The sequence below is a fragment of the Mus caroli genome, chromosome 13, assembly GCF_900094665.2.
Source record: "Mus caroli chromosome 13, CAROLI_EIJ_v1.1, whole genome shotgun sequence".
Lineage (NCBI taxonomy): Eukaryota > Metazoa > Chordata > Mammalia > Rodentia > Muridae > Mus > Mus caroli.
The window spans coordinates 112,585,461-112,600,145 of NC_034582.1; the positions used below are offsets into that span (position 1 = coordinate 112,585,461).

General features: G+C 43.0%; 1 protein-coding gene and 1 long non-coding RNA gene across 3 annotated transcripts in view; both read left to right on the plus strand.

Annotated features, from left to right (window-relative positions):
- The first annotated feature begins 373 nt into the window (after nucleotides 1-373).
- On the plus strand, nucleotides 374-1,863 carry LOC110308681. Its single transcript, XR_002379596.1, has 3 exons — nucleotides 374-610; nucleotides 991-1,048; nucleotides 1,599-1,863. It is a non-coding gene; the product is annotated as an uncharacterized LOC110308681 (long non-coding RNA).
- Nucleotides 1,864-10,795: 8,932 nt separating this feature from the next.
- Hmgcs1 (3-hydroxy-3-methylglutaryl-CoA synthase 1) overlaps nucleotides 10,796-14,685 on the plus strand; it is an 18,225-nt gene continuing 14,335 nt past the window's right edge. For both annotated transcript variants that reach the window (XM_021179992.2, XM_021179993.2), the window contains exon 1: nucleotides 10,796-10,953. The gene's annotated coding sequence lies outside the window, so the exon portion shown is untranslated. The remainder of the gene's footprint in view (nucleotides 10,954-14,685) is intronic.

A 14,685-nucleotide genomic window follows, 5' to 3' on the forward strand; every position in this document is an offset into this window, starting at 1 on the left:
CCAGCCTGGTCTACAAAGTGAGTTCCAGGACAGCCAGGGCTACACAGAGAAACCCTGTCTCGAAAAACAAACAAACAAAAAAGAACAGAGTTGTGTCCAGGGAAGAGGTGTGGTGGTAGCATCTGAGAGAGACAGATGAGTACCTTGACCTTTGAAGCCTTTCCCAACAGACTCTGTTTTTCTGAGAAAGTGATCATGGGTGAGGATTTGGTAGTTTGCCTGTGGGCTTAGTAGCCAGCTTTGACTAAATAGGCTCAGAAGTAAATGCTCATCAGTCAAGTTTATGATCCTCATTATGATGCAATCAGAATGCTGGTGTCAAACATGATTGCCTGGGAAACTGCAGACTAGCAACATACAGAACCAAGAACATGGACCATCACGAACATCTTTCCAATTTTCCTTAATATTTTCCGTATTTTAATTTTATGCATGAAGATGAAATGATGGTTATCATGCAAGATATCAATGAACAAAAGAAATGCTGACAAGTGCTTACTGAAGATAGCTTGTGCAAGCCAGGATGCATTGTTTGGATTTACAATGTGCTGCCCTTAAAGGGGAAAAAGTGGTTATCATGTTTCCATAGCTCCGGCCTGACACACCAAAGGTCACTTTGAAACTTATTTTAAAATAGTAACTTTCTATATTCCAGCATAAATTCCCTCCCAAAATTACTACCATATGATAGTAAATGTTAAAGACTAGTTATGGGTTGGCCTGCTCAACTAGTTATCAATAGACAGTTAACAAAGCTGAAGACTTAACAAGAAAGGAAGGGAAAAGTGAACATTTGGCTGCCATCTTTCAATACTGGCCTGAGGCTCAGTATCAGCTGAGGGATACTCTAAATCACTGTGTCTATATACTAAATAGTTCTCGCTTTAAAAAGTAGTGACCATGTATGAAATAGTGTGGGACCTTAATATTTTTTTATGTGATTCGTGTATTTGGAATGAAACAAAAATTGCTTTATTAACTTCTTGACAGTTATTTAAAAACAGAAGCCACGACCTATTTTATTCATAAAGCACTGCGATAAGTGCAGGTAAGCCAGATATTGTTTGTGATTAGCCCTAATCCGCACATTCAAAGAATTTCCTGAGAATGGTTTTTTTTAGTCTGTTTTTTTTTTTAATTTTTTTTCTGTGTCTGTCTCCACCCCACCCCTGTGTGTGTGTGTGTGTGTATGTGTGTGTGTGTGAGAGAGAGAGATTGAGAGAGAGATTGACTTCAAGCACACTGTATGCTTACACATGGAGGTCACAGGACAAATCATGCCCTTGCCTTTCACCTTGTTCGAGGCAGGGTCTCTGGTTATTCACCACTGCATATGCCTGGATATTGAGCCTGTAACTTTTGGGGACTTGCCTGCTTCTGCCTCTTCTCTCACTCTGGGAGTACTGAGCTTACTGACCTGGACCTGGCTCCTGCTTCCAGCTTTTGTGGAACCCGATGATCTGAACTGGGGTCCCTCACACTTGCACTTTAACTACTGAGCCTCCCCCCACCCCATTTCCAGAATGGTTTTTGGTCTCTTCTTCCCACAAACAGAAGATCAGAGCAGCAAATAATCTCTCTTTCATGTCACTCCACAGGCTGAGCCAAAGCACACTTGTGGCTTCAGTAGTCAGATGTTCCCACTTCAGCTCCTGTGGCAAAGAAGCAAGGCAGTCTGGGAACGTCTTGTCACTGTAGCTAAAAGATCTAGAACTGGTGACACAAACCACAACCTCAGTGTCCTGGAGAGGCCTCTGATCCCTCTGTTGGGTGACCAGACACCCTACCACCCTCCATGTCTCTCCAGCCTTTTCCAAATTATCTGAGATGCTCGGCATTATTTCAATAAATCTCCTTTCTGTTTAAACCAGCCAGAGTCAGCTACAGTGAGAACTCTCTATGGTTACATTTCTGTGTTAAGTCAAAACAGCCCCTGACATTATTTTATCCCATACACAGGCACCGGGAGGCTACGCACACGGCATTTTAAGTAAGGCTCAGCTGGTAAGAATGCTTGCTACACAAGCAGAAGGGCCTGAGTTCAATCCCCATCACCTGTGTGAAAAGCCAGGCATCAAGGCCACTTCCTCCTGTATCCCCAGGACTGGGGGACTGGGAGGGAGGCGGGAGGATTGCTGGGGCTTGAAGTCTAGCTCTGGGTTCAGTGAGAGACCCTGTCTCAACAGAATAAGGGTGAGAGTAACAGCTTGTTCAACTGTGCACACACCATATACATACATATAAATAATAAAATAACAAAAATTTAAAAAGAGTAGTCTATCTTTAAAAAAGACAAAACAAAACAAAATAGACTTAGAGGATAAAGGTATTTGCCAACGAACCTGACAAGTTTGATCTCCAGGTTCCACATGGTCAAAGCAGTCTTCTGACCCCTATACATGTACGTACACATTCACACACATATAGGTACATGTCCACACTAACTGTGATTTTTAAAAATAAAAACAAAAAAACATGCTTATGTTTTGTTTTATTTGGTCTTTGTGAAATCCACAGAAGTAATGTGGAAATGGTGTGAACTCTGTAGAAGGGGAGTCATACAGAAGGCATTACTGTATGCTACCTGGCCATTCCACCCCATCCCTACCAGACACCCAGAGGCTTCTTTCCCTTAGAAGAAGGACTGACTCATCTAATGGATGGAAGAACTCAGGCAGGTAGGTGTGACCCAGGCCCTCCCCATCCTTGGTAGCTCCCTGCCACCTGGGAAGCTGCCAGCATCAGCCTTCTCCATCCGAAAGATGCCTGACCTGGTCTACCTGCATCTGAAGGACGAGCCTGTCACTCTGACGCTTGGCATCAGGAAGGCTGTGGTTTTTTATCTTCACTCTTAGCAGCAATAAAGGCAATAATTTAATCCCATTACAAGTTTTGTTTCAGAACTTGACAGAACTGTTCCTTTAAGGCTTAACTCTAATAGATTCATGAAAATTGCTCCATATACATATTTTGTTTATTTAGCATATTTTCTTCTCTCTGTCTAGACCCAATCAAAGCAGAAAACACACAGCCATTTAAACAGAAAAGTTCAATACAAAGTATGGACAAGGGGCTGGAGAGATGGCTCAGCGGTTAAAAGCACAGACTGCTCTTCCAGAGGGTCCTGAGTTCAATTCCTAGCACCCACATGGTGGCTCACAACCATATGTAATGGGGATCTGATTCCCTCTTGTGTGTCTGAAGACAGCAACAGTGTACTCACATACATGAAATAAATAAATAAATCTTTTTTAAAGAAAGGAATGAACTAAATAAGAGGCTTAATTAATTGAGGAGGGGATAGACTAACTTTAGAGGATGTAGAAATAGCAGATCTGAGAAGCAGCAGCTATCCCTGAGCGAGGCAACCAACAGAAGAGGATTCCTCTACCACAGGCTAAGCTGGGCTCAGGGTGCAGGAGAGCCTGGCTAGACCTCACTGAAAGACGCAGGTGTCACTGTGGTGTCCTGTTTTCTGGAATTTGCTGGAAGCACATCCACTAAGTTGCCAGGGAAAGTGGCTGGGACTCACCAGTGGCAGAAAAATATGAAGTTGCTGAAGGCTGGGAGCCAGTGCAAGGAAAGGCAGCCACCTGCCTCAAGTGCCACCATCCCAGCCGGCCTGCTCTGAGCCCCTGGGAAGCTGTTTCTCTTGTAATGTCTTTCTAACCTGTCACTACTGACCTAAAGTGTAAAACTGTGATGCCTCTGAAAGAAAAATACCTTTTAAGGTTCCAGAATTCCTTTTTTTAAGCTAACCATGTCACAGAGTAAATCTAGAGTCATGAGGCAATACGTCCATGCTAATTTTCGCTTGATAGTACTGTTATCAGGCAACATTATGAATTGGGAATCAAATTGTTCATACGTTTTATTATATTTCTTTTTCTGACTCCTTCCCACCCCACTCGAAACTAACCCCTGTAGAAACATGGATTTTCTCTTACTTTTAAGTGCTAAGTGTGTATAGATGGGGGTTTTGAGCAAGGATGGACCCTCCTGAATAAAAACAAATCACCAGAGGGAGACATTCTGGAAACAGGAAATAGTAGTACATTTGTGTGGTCACATCTTAAATGTTCCCCCCAGGGCTTTGTGTTAAAGGTTTGGTTCCCAGTGAAGTGGTGTCACTTTCCAGGGGTGGGTGTCAGTGGGAGGTGTTCAGGTCAAGAGAGAAATACCCTGGAAGGACACAGTAGTACCCAAGACCCCCCTCTTTCCCTCCTTCAGTTCCCAAAGAAGATCACTGTTGCTCCAGCACACTCGTGACTCATGCACCCATCGTACATGGGAACCTCAGCACGGCAGCCAAGTCTAAGCCCTGAGTCCAGTTCCTGGAACAAGAATGGTATAGGAAAGGACTGAAGCCCAGAGGCTATCCCCTCACTTCTGCACGCACACCATACCGTGTGCACCCACATACGAATAAATTAATGTCAAAAAATTAGTTTCTAGTCAAAAGAGTAGAGTACTGACCAATATACCAGTAAATAGGACCACCAATTCAAGTTAACCAGCAGTCAATTGGCTTTCAGAAGGGCCATAATAAAAGCCCATTCCTAGCAGAGACTTCTTTGATTATTCAACTCCATGGAGCCTTCAGGCATAGACTTCCACACACAGAAGGAGGCTGCTAAAGTGAACTAACTGGTAGGGAAACTCCCTTACTGGGGAACTGTCCACATTACACAGTAAAAGCCGGTATCATTCAGCCATTTATATCTTCTTCTCCATGAACAAAATTTTGAGTGTTTTTAGGAAGAGCTGAAGCTAACCATGACCCTTCATGGCATATTCAGGAAGGGGCACATGATGCACTTTTGCCCAATGTGATGTCTGCAAAAGTCAATGAGACAGTTCTTTGTTCTCTCCAAGAGACTTATGCCACGGACCACCCCAGTCAGTATAGGGGTCCCTGGAATGAGGGTCCTCCAAGTCTAGGTGGGTAAGGATTCAGTAGTGACAAACAGAAACAACAGAGGCAGTTTGAATCTGAGTGTATTTTGCAGCTCTCAAGAAGGGGATCTTTCCTAACCATCTCCTGTATGCCCTCACTTTATAGTCTTGTTCTGTTTTAGCACTATGAATTATTTTCCTCAGAGTATCACTGAAAGACAACTTAGCACGTTTACTCTATTTCTCTTGTAATGTTCTGTCTTCAGCCACTAACCTGGATAAAGTCAGAAACTTCTTTTTTCTTGTTTCCCACATGAAACTCTTGAACTTGACAACAAACCTCTGTAAAGATTTACGAATGTGATAAATGATGAGTACCATCTGTTCCGGAAAGCCTTAACTAGCCAGCTGGGTTAAATACACTTCCTTTGAACTTCTACTGTCCTCTGGGCATGCTTCTTTGTACAGCAGTTGAGCTATACGGTCATTGATAGTTGCACTACTTGAAAAATACCTTTAAAGCCTGCTTCTACCATTGCAAGGCTCTCGGGGACAGCGTAAGGAAGGACAAGTTATAACACTTGAGAGAGAAGTAGTGTTAGAGATGAGACTGAGTTGTTGGTGGGCATGCGCAGGGTATCGAATTTTCAGCTCACTTCCCATTAAGAATTCTCCCAGGGCCTGTGGAAGGAAGATTATCTTCCATGGAACCTTGTGCCTACTTTGGAGCTTAGCAATAAGCCTGAAAAACTATTGGGCCATCAGGTAGTAAGAAGGCCTAAAGCTCCCTAACATTGGGTAACATAGAAGGATTGACGCTAGGAGTTCTTTGGGAAACCTAGCTGGTCAGCTTGAAGGGTTTTGTTGCAAAACAAAACAAAACAAAACAGTGAACGTCTCATTGAGTGCCGTTGTGAGGCAGCTGAGGGTAGATTACTAAGTAGGGCAGCAAATGATAGATATAGTGAGTCTTACCATTTTATGAATTAGGATGAAGAGCCAATACACAAGCCCATAACTGAGATTGAACCCCTCTGCTGATGAAATATCAACAGAAAGCTCCATAGAGCCCATCTTACCAAGTAGACAGCTGAAGATGGAGGAGGAGGAGGAGGAGGAGGAGAAGGAGGAGGAGGAGGAGAAGGAGAAGAAGAAGCCCTATTGTAAAATTAAACATTTAATTGACTTCATTCTTAAAGCAGACAAGACATATCCCTTTCATGGGTGAACCTGAAGGTCCCGGCTCTACTCTTTCCTACAGGTGACCTGAGGTAGAAACTAGAAAGCTCAGATTTCATACAGAAAAAGTAGGGCAGCAAATGATAGATATAGTTTATCTTTGTGTTGTTGAATGAAACCCAGCCCTCCACCCCGTTCTCTCCCTTTCCCCAACTTCTACACTTGATTACATACTCCTTGGGGACAGAGACTGTATTTTCCCATTCTTTTTCCTGTGTTTAGAACACATGAGAGTCACAAACAGAAGCTACAGGCATATTTTTACAGTTTGGGGTAACTACACTAAAAAACAAAAATGTCAATAATATATTTATTTAACCCAAGATAAGCAAAATGTTATCATTACAATATGTAACTAATTTTAAGTGGTTGAAATATTTAACCATCACAGCCCACTCCTGCTCTGTGTGTGTGTGTGTATACATCAAGTTTTTGAGATCTGGAATGGCTTTTACAGCACATCTCACGTAATTAATGGTTGACATATTAACAGCATAGGTCTTATGCAGTTTCTGCCACAGAACAAAGGGTAACGCAAAGGGTGAATTTACAATACTGAACCTTATTATTACATCTCCTGGATCCTTAGCAAGTTTCATTTTCCTTTCAGAGTAGGGCACTACAACAGAGCATACTCCCTTTGATGAATGACATGTAAAGTGCTTAACTAACAATGTTTATCACTGAAGTTTAGAACATCTTTTGGGTTGTATTTATTTATTTATTTATTTATTTATTTATGTTTCTCGAGACAGAGTTTCTGTCTCGAGCCCTGGCTGTCCTGGAACTCACTATGTAAACCAGGCTGGCCTCAAACTCAGAAATTCGCCTGCCTCTGCCTCCCAAGTGCTGGAATTAAAGGTGTGCACCACCACTGCCCGCAGAGCATCTTAATAGATAGAACATAGCTATTAATTGTTAACAAGTCATAAGCAGGATATTGGCCTTTATGCTTTGAAGAAAAATTCAAGTCTTAACTGAATAAAAGGTATTTCCAGAACTTTGTTCTTTGGACATGTGACTACCAAACAGTTGTAAATTTCAATTTTTACCCTTCAATTTTAAATTGTGACACAGCCTGTAAGTGTCTAGAACACCGTGAAGGACTTCTGTTGAACTACTCAAAAAAAATTTTTTTTGAGTTAGAAAGTTTTTATGTTTTATTTATATTTGTAAAAGAGGGAAAAGAAGAAAAAGGAAGAAAGAGAGAAAGAAAGAAAGAAAATCACAAAAAAAATCCCCCTACAAGAAAAAAAATCCTCCAAAACAAAACCAAGCCAAACCTTGCCTTCACTCTATCTTTGATTCCAGTTCTGGCTATTGTTTAAGAAAAGTAAGGAAGAGTCTAGATGTGTTATCAGATTCAGAGTATGTGGGGGACTGCAGAACTCTCATTGGTCATGTGTACATATACATGTCATGTCAAGATTGTTCTGCATTATCTTAAAGCCACGCCTCAGACGTGGAATGCGTTTGAGGAAGGTGCTTCTGTGAGGCCTTGGACCTCAGTGGACCTGTTTGTAACCACATTATGTTCTGCTGTCTATCTGTCCTGCTGTCCATCTGGGTCCCTGATGGAGTCCATAAAAAAGATCTAGTTGAATATCAGACTTGACTAAGGGTCTGCATTTTTTTTCTTTAAATCATAGCCATATGGTAAATTTTCTATTTTGTTCCAGTTCTTATTTACTGATGAACATGTAATAGGTGTTTCTTGGAAAAGGCCAACTCTTATTAAAATATTTCTGGAAGAAAACTTAAAAAAAACAAAAAATAAATAAAACAAAAGAACAAAAAACAAAAATAAAACTTAACCTTTTGCATAATAAGTATATGCATATAGTGCCATCATTTGTATAACAGTTGGTATTTTCTTAGTCTAGTGTAAGATACTATAATATTTTATAAAATCTTGACTTTTTTAAAGATTTATTTATTTTATTTATATGAGTATACTGTAGCTGTCTTCAGACACACCAGAAGAGGGCATCAGATCCCCTTACAGATGGTTGTGAGCTACCATATGGTTGCTGGGAATTGAACTCAGGACCTCTAGAAGAGCAGTCAGTGCTCTTAATCGTTGAGCCATATCTTCAGCCCATTTTTTTTTTTTTTGGGGGGGGGGGTATCGAGACAGGGTTTCTCTGTGTAGCCTTGGCTGTCCTGGAACTCACTCTGTAGACCAGGCTGGCCTGGAACTCAGAAATCTGCCTGCCTCTGCCTCCCAAGTGCTGGGATTAAAGGCGTGCGCCACCACTGCCCAGCCCTTACTAGTCTATTTTGTTCATTGCTCAGCCTTGCTAAACTGAAAATTACTTAGATCAAAAGGGCACTGTGTGCCTGGTGGGAACTTCAGCTTGTGTAAGATGTTTGTCCTCATAACGAGCTGGCTAATCTTTTCTCACTCTACACTTAGAATTATTCGAAATCCCTTTTCAAGAACAAAGCTCTTCTTTCTTGTGTTTATCCTTCCTGCCTTTCAAAACATTCCAATTAGCCAGGAAATTTAGCTCACCGGCCCCACCCAAAATGCTGCTTACCACAACCAAGCAAGGCCTTTCTCTTTGTTTATCATCTAGTAGCTTTAAGCTGTTTTATTCTAGGATAAAATGGGTATCAAGAGCAATATGAGGGAGTAATGGCAGTTGATTGAATGGCCCCTGCTCTCTGAGCATTTAGGCCATTCCTTCACAGTGGTTCCATATCCAACATATTTTGATACTTTACTGTTGAGACTGTGTTACGGGATCATGTGAACCAATATTTTTCAAAAGAGCTACAGTTGAAGATCTTGTAGTCCGGCTGATTAGAACTTTGCGTTTATGGGGGACTTGGAATGTTGATGACCCAGGGCCAAAAGGACCTTAAGATAATCCCTCCACACCTTATAGCTCCTCGCCACCCTCCTCTGTATCTCTGACCTGCTCTCCTTTTGACTATCAGAAAACAGCTTCCAAATGTAGTAACAAAGCACGTAACGGCTTTTCACCAACCCAAATGAAAAATGTCACCACATAGCACAGGAGGCCTCCTGAACACTGTAACTCCACACCTGCCATCATCACCATGCATTTTGTAAATGCATTCACTGTTTTTGTTCTAAAGCTCTAACAGTTCACGCAGCTTCTTTTGTAGTGGAACACGTCTTTCGGGGAAACACATACTCATGTTTCCAGCCATGGTTACCCATATTTAGCTCAGATAAGACCAAACAAATACAATGACACCTCTTGCTAGGCATTCCCTTTGGGGCAAGGCCTGTTTTGCTTAGCAAGTTAGCATCTGTAGTGTACAATAAACTTCACACAGCAGTAGTGCTACGAAACAATGAATTATCAATAGCCCTTATCCACAGTTCTTGGAGGGGTAATGGAATTAACATAAGAAGAATTGTGCCTGACAAATACCTTAGTGGATGCTCACAGCTGGACTGAGCATAGGGTTCCCAATGAAGGAACCAGAAGGACTCAAGATGTTGAAGGGGTTTGCAGCCTCATAGGAAGAACAACAATATGAACTAACCAGTACCCCCAGAGCTCCCAGGGACTAAACCACCAACCAAAGAGCACACATGGTGGGACTCATGGCTCCAGCTGCATATGCAGCAGAGGATAGTGTAGTCGGACATCAATGGGAGGAGAGGCCCTTTGTCCTATAGAAACTCTATGCTCCAGTGTGGGAATGCCAGGGCCAGGAAGCAGGAGTGGGTGGGTTTGTGAGCCAGGGGAGAGGGGAGGTGATAGTGGGAGGGTGTTTTTCAGAGGGGAAACCAGGAAAGGGGATAACATTTGAAATGTAAGTAAAGAAAATACCCAATAAAATTTTTTTAAATGTATTTAATGATAAAAAGAAGAGTTAGTAATACAGTTCTGAACCTCACTCATTCAACCTCACCAAAGCTAAGCAGTACAGTTTCTGTTTAGACCAAGTGCCAAAATAATAAAATTTAAAAAAAAAAACAAAACAACCGAAAACAACAAAACAACAAACAATACTGATTTGTATAGACCTTCCTTCTCAGACAAGACCTGCATCATTCTTATTCACTCCTATATCCTAAAATATCGTATTTTAGGTTTACTTATTGTCTCAGTCGCAGTTTCTATAAAAGCCAAGGTAGTTTAAATTGGACACTTAGAATACTTACACATTTAGAAATTCTGGGTGAAGTATTATGCTAAAACTTGTGATGCATATGCACTTTGCTGCTCTGGAAACTTAGAAAGAGTCACGACTGAATTTAAATCAAGTATTTCAAATATTTTACAGGTGAAGCCAAGCTGTGGTTGCTAGGCAACCTGACAGCCTCCCAAGCGGGGACCAACTCACCTCCCACACTTGACCATCTCTCCCCAGGAGTGGGACGCGGAGTCGCCATTGGTCCCTATCTTCTCTCACTGACCTTCAATTGGTCGGAGAACCTCTCACTCCGCTCCCGTTGGCTCTCGCCGTCTCTCGCCGTCCCGTCATTGGCAGGCTTGTTCTCGGGCCACCCTACGTCACCGTCTCACCCCACTTCCCAGGTCCTCGGACTCTGTTCCCACCCCTTACCCCGCCCTTCCAGCAGCGAGGGGAAACCCTAGCGAGTCACCGCCTCTCATTTTCCTCCCATTGGCAGAAAGCGGATCGGGGGGCGGGCGCTCCCGAGCGACTCTGAGTCCCGTGATTGGCTGAGGTAGCCGCTGTCCCGCCCTCTGTCCCCTCCCGGCGCTGCCGGAGTCGGGTGGGTCGGTGGCTATAAAGCTGCTGAGGGCGGGAGGCACAGTCTACTGTCCTCTTGCTTTGCTCGTTCTACTTCCAGGGTCCGATCGCGTTTGGGTGAGTGTCCCGCGCGGGGCCGGCCGGCCAAAGGCCGAGGCCGCCGGCGGCGTGTGCGGAGAGGAGGCAGTGTCCTTGACTAGGCCGGAAGGCACTGCGCTCTAGTCTGGGCTAAGGCGTGAGCCGGGTCCCGGAGGATGGGGCGTTGGGAGCGAGCTTGTGTGGGAGCTTGAGGGCTTGAGGACTCCGGGACGCTGAGAGGTGAAGGCGGGGTCCCGGGCTCCACTGTGTGCAGGCGGGACGCGCAGAGAAGGCAAAGGGCGTTGAGGGCCCCGTGTTCTGATGACATAGTCAAAAGTCGGAGTCGCCTTAGAGGTGCCTGTGACCACCGAAGTGGAGGCGTCAGCAGGGGATCAGAAGGGAGCTGGGGTGTCAGAGCGACCCTCGGGTTAATGGTTGACCCCAAAGGGATGGGGAAGCTCAGGCTCAGAGGGAGGGTTGTAGGTTGGCAGGGGGTGTGTCCTGCCTCCACTTACAGCATTGATGAGGGAAAGTGGGCAGTGCTACTTTTCCCCAATTCAGGTGCAAGAAATCACAATTGTGATTTAGACCTAGCCAAGGATTGATGGTCTGGACCACTTTGGTACGTGGCTTGCTTAAAAGCAAAGATTAGTGAGCTTGGCACCTCCCCCTTTTCCCTCCCCTCCCTCTCACTTTCCCCCTACCCCTCCCTTTCTGCTAATATGTTCTCATCTACTACTGTTAATAACAGCCAGCCTTAAGTGTTATAAAGATGTGATGGCCCAACCGGCACACAGACTTTGGTTTAAGTCATGGAAGTTTCAAAGCGAGGTGTATGGAAGTCTTTGGAAACATGACCTTTGACCAGTGGTAGGGAAAGAATTGCTTGGCAACATTCTGGAGGAGGGAATTTGGGAGTAGGTGGCAGGAGGTTGTCCTTCTTGCCAAGCTTGCCCCTGTGGCCTTGGCCTCAGGCCATCTCTGCCTGCTTTCTCTACCCACCTCTACTGCAACCTCCCTCCTGCTGGTGATGAAGGCGAACACCTTATTGTGCAGATTCCATCAGACTGGAGACAAGACTGAAAGACCTCCACAGACACCTGCAAGTGACTCTCTGCAGGTTGAGCCTTCTCAACAGTGCATGTTCTTTGGTCACTTTTAAAGTTTCAGTTAGTTTTGCATGGAGATGGAGAGTAAGCATAGCCTGTCTTGTGAAAAGAAGGAGAGGCTGTCTTTTTGTGGATGTAGCTTTCCTAATTTAGCAAAGTTTCCCTTTAGTGTAATGTTCTCTTGGGTTTCTCTGACACTGGGGAAGAGGGAGTATAAAGATTATGTTTGAAGTCATCTGGGCCTTGCTTTTAATGTTTGTTTTTCACAAATATCCCTCCTGATTGCTTATTCATATCATTAACAGATGGGCTTATTTCTGAGTTTTGTTTTGTTTTTAACTGAGATTTTAGAGACATTGTTTTTAGAAGAAATAGAAAATTCCAAGACACTGATGGAACATAGGTGTTCTCGGTCTTCTGGAATGATTTAATGCCTGGCTGGACTTTTAATTATCTAGGAGAACTGAATTTGTGGTTGAAGGAGATAATGAACTGTGTTTAAGAATCTGTTTATACTTTTTGTTGTTGTTGTTTTTCGAGACAGGGTTTCTCTGCATAGCCCTGGCTGTCCTGGAACTCACTTTGTAGACCAGGCTGGCCTCGAACTCAGAAATCCGCCTGCGTCTGCCTCCCAAGTGCTGGGATCAAAGGTGTGCGCCACCACTGCCCGGCTGTTTATACATTTTTGTATTTATGTAAGCAAAGAAGTCGAAAGTGACAATTGCTTCATTTAGAATAAAGCCTAGCCTTGGTACTTGATGGCTGCTGGTCTGACAGAGCCAGATAGCAGACAGCTGTGTCACTTTTAGATTGAAAAGGTTGAGAAACATATTACCAAATGAAAGGCTTCATAATAGCATGGGAGTGTTAATCATGTTTGCTTAATGTCTGTCAACAGAGCAATAAAGAGAAACCAACCTTTTAAAGTTCACCCCTTGTTGGGCTTATGGTTACTTGTGGGCTCCTGTGAGAATTCGTGGAAGACTGGCAGATGCTCTGATTCCATTTGGGCTCCTTACAATGTTCAGATTAGGATCTGAGCATGATTCAGACCTACCCTTTGCTTTGAACCGTAGTGGTAGGAAGCCAATTTCTTTAAACTCCTAGGCACTGTTTGGCCCTATACATTCTCTTATCTCAAGTGATAGCAAAACTTACTGATAAATAGGCATTTGAATCTAAAAAGTCCTTGGATTATTCTAATTCCAAATTCACCCAACCTTTAAGTATTCTTTAAAAAAAAAAGATTTATTTATTATTATATGTAAGTACACTGTAGCTGTCTTCAGACACTCCAGAAGAAGATGTCAGATCTCATTATGGATAATTGTGAGCCACCAAGTGGTTGCTGGGATTTGAACTCAGGACCTTCAGAAGAGCAGTCAGTGCTCTTAACCACTGAGCCATCTCTCCAGCCCACCTTTAAGTATTCTTTACTCTTAAGTCTCTACCACTGCTCAAAAGGATAGTTCAAAAGAATCAGATAGCTGGACATGGTGCATACCTTTAATCTTAGTACTCAGAGATTCAAGAGAACTTGAATCTTTGCAAGTTCAAGGCCAGCCTACTCTGCATAGTGAATTCCAGGGCAGCCAGACCTACACAGGGACCGTGTCTCAAGAAACAAACAAAAGGAATCAAAATATGTTGTCCAATGCAGATAGGAAGACTGTTCATAACTAATATTTCAATGGTGTAGGCTGTGGTGACTTAAGTGTGGATGACGGTCTGAATAGGAATACAGGTCCTTGATTAGAAAACTGGTTTATCTAGGAAAGTTTTGTAGAAAAGATGACTGAGAAGAGAGCTGTATACGTACATGTATAGCTGAGGTTAAAAACTTTATAACAATGTTTGCTTATGTGCTCCTAAAGGAAGATGAACGCTCTAAATATCCTGGTTTCTCTTCAATAACAATGCAATAGCTCAGCCAGTAACTGCCTACACTAATCAAGTACCGGGTGTGCTAGATTAGTTTATCTGTGTTTTTGTTTGAATCAAGGCTGGGAAGTGAGCTAAAAGGAGAAGACCTGCTGAGTCAATTTCGGCAAAGAAAGTAGTATCAACTCTAGACGGTCTCATTAGTCTTGGCCAAATTCAGAATGACTGTATTGTGATTTGCAGGTCTCCAAGCCTTTGTTGTGGTATGTGTGGCTGTTTACAATTCTCTGATAGGGTTTTCTCCAAAGTGCCATTTACTGCCTCTCTTCTCTCTTCCAGATCATATGGATGTCCTGTATGTTGCCTGTAATTAGCCCTACAGCCCTCTCAAGTTCTTTCTTATTGTTAGTGTGCTCAGGTTCTGTTTGCGAGTCTTTTTTCTCTAGTTTAATCAAAATAGAAAGAGGACTGAGGGTGTGGCCGGTGTTTGACTAGCTTAAAGGAGGCCTGAGATTTGATCCCAGCACTGCAAAAATAAGTAGAAAAGGGGTATAGTAACATTTCAGAGGAAATGCCTTTGATACGAACTACAGTCATGGCTTCAAGACCTTAGTAAGTTACTCTATCTCAACCCAGGGAAGGAATGTTACTTTTTACCCTACTGAGAAATGGTCTTGATTTGGCCTGCTTAATTTACAGACACTTAAGCATAATTTGAGACAAAAAAATAAACAGTAAGCTATTTTCTTTTTTTTCCTTCTTCTTCTTTTTTTTTTTTTTT